We start from the raw sequence: 4481 nt of genomic DNA, 5'->3' as shown, positions 1-4481 counted from the left end.
TCCACTGGAAAGCAAACAAACTCTGGCTTTCCTCAGCTAGCCTACAGCAAAAAAAAGCGTCCTTTAAATCTAATACAGTGAAACGTGTTGCAGTTGGTGGAATCAGGCTCAATAATGTATAGGGATTAGGTACGGAGGGATGTAGGGTCTGCACGGCTTGGTTTAGAAGCCTGAGGTCCTGGCACGGACGAAAGCCTCCCCCTTCCTTTTTGACTGGAAGCAGGGGGGTGTTCCACTGTGATTGGCAAGGTTTTAAAATTCCATAGTGGAGCAGCCGTTTAAGATGAATCCACACTCCTTCTGCTGCTGGGCGTGGGATGGGATACTGCTTCACATTTACGGGGTTAGCAAAAGGCTTGGGCTTCACAATGATGGGGGGGATGTTTTTAGCCATGCCTGGGGGATTATCTTCAGCCCATACCTCAGGATTTACACTGTCCAAAATGCAGGTGGGGATTGGTTTTTCCTTCTCCTGTATTAACATGAGGCGCCAGTGTTCCCTTAAAGGGCTTTCCACTACCAATTCTCCAGATGGGCAGGTAGTGGACATTGTGACCTCTCCTGACGGCTGGAAAGTGATTTGAGCTTGTAGTTTGTTCAATAAATCCCTGCCCATCAGTGGAATGGGGCAATCGGGAATGTAGATAAATCTATGTTGGACTGTTTGCCCTCCTAGTTTACAGGTCACAGGTTGCAAGACTGGCACTCGCTGTGATTTTCCCGTGGCCCCAATAATGCTGATTGATTCAGCAGTTGATGTGGCAACTGGGTGTGGCACAACGGAAAAAGCGGCACCCGTGTCCACCATAAATGGTATAGTCTGGTTCCCAGTTACAATGTTGACCATGGCTCACGGGAACCTGCTTTTGTTGGGCCCGGTCTGTCCTAGTAAGTGTCTTCGTCTCTCAGGGCCATTGCTCCAGATTGGTGGGGTGGAGTCCAAGGTGGTCCCTGTCCTTGCCCCCTCCCCCTGCCGCGGGTCCTTGGAGTCCAAGGAGCTGAAGCCCACGGCTGGGCTCGTGGCCCGAAGTTATCATTTGCAAACTGCGGGGAGTGGGGGTGCATTTCCTTATTCTGTGGGCATTCCATCTTCCAATGACCTTCCTGCCTGCAGATGGCGCACTGATTCCATCCTAAACGGTCCCTGCCCCTCCCATGGGCTTCTTGTTTCTGGCTGTCTGGCTGCTGGCCAGCTCTTAGTGCCATTAATTTTTTGGTCTGGTATTTTTCTCTCTGCTTTTCTGTTTCTTCACCCCTCTGATTATAAGTGGTCTGTGCAAGGGTTAACATCCATTCAAGGCGATTCCCCATAAAATTCTCTTTTTTTTTGAATTTTACGTCTTATGTCAGGAGCTGCTTGCATCACAAAGGTGGTTTTTACAATCACCTCTTGGGCATCATCATCAGGGTCTATGGGGGTGTACTTGCGGAATGCCTCTTTTAATCTCTCCAAAAATACTCCTGGAGGCTCATTGGGCAGCTGAAAAATCTCAGATAATTTCGCCATATTTGTAGGCCTTTTCGCTGCCCGTCTCATGCCTTCTAAAACATTTCTGTGATAAGTCTCTAAGGCCGCCCTTCCCTCTGTAGTATTGTAATCCCAAGGGGGGGTCCGCCTGGGGTAAGAGACCTCAATTGCAGCGTCAGTATTATTTGCTGCCTTGAGCTGTTCCCTGGCACAGGCATTTACCTTGCGGACCTCCTCAGTGGTCAGAATTGTGTCCAAAAGCTGACTTACATCATCATAAGTAGGCATATAGGTTTTGAACACACCTTCAAAAAGTCTAATTATTTTTGCAGGATTTTCCTCAAAAGAAGGATTTTGATTTTTCCAATTGCAAATATCGGAGCTTGTAAAAGGGACATGCTGAATGGTAAAGGTCCTTGGGGGTCGAACGCCCTGATCATTTGGCTGTTCCAAAGGATCATACACTTGCCTGAGAGGGGCCACCACAGTGGGTTTGGACAAAGCCTTCGATTTAAGTGTCTCTACATGTTTTGTTGCCCTGTCCCACGCTGTTCTCAAAACCTTTTGTTTTTTTCTCCAATTCTCACCCTGGCACTGGGCTGCTTCTAGAACCCAGGGGGCCACATCCAGTTCTGTTTTAAATGGTTCTACATACTGGAACACTCTGTCAAACTGCTTACTAGTCCATCTTATCTCTTTATCTAGAGTTTTTCTGAAGTCTTCATCATCATCATCATTATCATCATCACCTTTCTCTTCACCTTCCTGGCTTGCATCACAAGGGGGTTGGGGAGGGGCAGAGGGGGGAATCTTCTCATTTGGGTCCTCAGTCTGGGCATTGGGCGGAGAAGCAGCCCTATTTGCTCCCAGATTTTGTTGCCTTGGCGCAGTGGCTGCATATGGTGGTGGTGGGGTAATTATCTCCTCTTCTAGGACTGGCAAAACTGGTGGCTTTTTAACTTGTAATTGTACTGAACACAGTTTGACTAGGGCAGTCACAATTCTATTTGTCCGAAGCCATGAGGGATTTTGATCCACATTGGCTTTCCAGATAGAAATATAGGGAATCTGATCTGTGTGGGCCTTGAAAATGTTACTCCATAAAATGTTGACCAAGTTTGGATCAAAGGATCCTCCAGTAGGCCATTCTGGTAAATACGAAGGCCAGTCAACTTCACATAAATGTTGGAGTCTGCTTTTTTTGAGTTTACATCCCCACTCTTCTGCTTTCGTGGCACTTTTCCAGTTTTCCAGAAAGCTCTGTAGTGGTGTCTCAAGAATTGTTTTACTGCTTTTATTTCCCATGACTCTGGGATCCTGGGGACACTGGGACACTGAGCCCTCCTAACGTTATTTGTTCACTCAGTCACAGGGCAGACGTTGCTTTCAACGCCTCACACACTCAAAACATTCACTGGAGTGTCCCCACACGCACATTCAGAAAAACCCATGCACCTCCCCCAATCCCCCCTTTTCCCCAAAAACTAAAACCACAACCGGCAGTGCTTCACAACTTCGACCGGGGCCCAAGAGCACCTTTTTTACTGCTTCTTCTGGGCACAAAACCAATAACCAACCATAACCGGCAGCGCTTAGACTTCGACCGGGGCCCTAGCAGCACCCTTTGCTGCTTTTTCTGGGCGACACCAAAACCAGTGGCACTTCGTCTACCCTGCTGGCGGAGTTGATCAGACTCTCTTTTTGCTCGCACCTATCCTTGTGGAGCTTGCTCCCACCTATACCCTGTGGAGCTTACCTTTTTCCTCAAGGTACCTTCTTTCTGCACGGCCGTTGCTCTTTCTCTCCGTCACTTTGTCACGTGTCCACTCAGGAACAGGTGGCCAGTCCCTCCCACGAAGTTGGCAGGATGTGCACTGGAACTGCTGACCCGGTATCCAGAGCTGCTCGCCTTGCAGTGACGCCCTGGACCTCTTTGTCCCTCGATCTCAGGGAACGTGCTTATTCCCGGCCAACGCACCAGAAATATGTAGCCTTATTAATCCATGGGTAGGAATAATTGTTGCACCCGAGCAGAGACAAAAGGAGCCAAACGACACCAAGGGGTTAATCCAGAGAAAGAGCGTTTTATTCTGCCATCCGGGGGGGCAGAAGGCACCTGTGTGATTCAGTTCACAAAAGACAGGCCGCACCGAAAACATTTTACAAGCAGGTTTTATCCTTTTTTCAAACCCCTTTTTTCCTCTCCCCCTTCACAGGTTCTTACATAGAAATGTTGCTTTTTGTTCTCTGGCTCTGTTCCCGGAAGTATGTTGCAAGTCAATGTTCCAGGACAAGGTTATTTGGATCTGGGAAGCGAAAGTTTTTCTGTTCTCAGCTATGGGTTTGTTACAGCGTTTTCGTTACAGAGAGGACTGCTTAGCTCATGCTTTTTGTCTTAGAGGAATATGCAGTTTTAAAAATGCGTACGCCGAGGCCTGGCTGGGGGGGAATTCATAAACAGTTTTTAGGGCTTTCTGGGGTAACCCTAACTGTACCCCTTCTATAGAGTCATCAGCCTTGCATAGAAGCAATATGAAAGATAGCTGGCTAACATATAGGGAACTCGTAGAAGAGATAAAAGATTGCCCAACAGTAAAGAAATTTGAAGAATTAAAAGGGTGTGTGTGAATTGGTTAGAATATTTCCAATTAAAAATAATATTTGAGAAGGATAGTAAGCTTAAGGGGTTTGATAAAAAAATCTCGGTATGGGAAAAAGAAATTTTATATAACAACCAACAAAAGGCTAGTCCGTTAAAGGATTCCACGGGGCTTGGCTCCGTCCAAGGGCCTATGGAGGCCAGGGCCCAAGGCACGCCCCCGAGCGGTGACCCCGGGGGAGTGCCTAGTTGATGTGCATCAGCAGGGCTCCCCCTGCTGGTGTTAACCCTTCCGGGTCTTCAAGTAAGAAAGCTGAATGACAGTTAGTGAACTGGAGGGTCAGTTGAAGGAAATAACAAAAAGAAAAAGGATTCCGTGGGGCGTGGGTGCTGTTGGTGGAGGCTTTGTTAGCA

Source organism: Podarcis muralis, chromosome 7 (genome assembly GCF_964188315.1).
Source record: "Podarcis muralis chromosome 7, rPodMur119.hap1.1, whole genome shotgun sequence".
In the NCBI taxonomy this organism is placed as follows: domain Eukaryota; kingdom Metazoa; phylum Chordata; class Lepidosauria; order Squamata; family Lacertidae; genus Podarcis; species Podarcis muralis.
The sequence above is the reverse complement of the archived record's forward strand: the minus strand, read 5'-3'. Positions refer to the sequence as shown.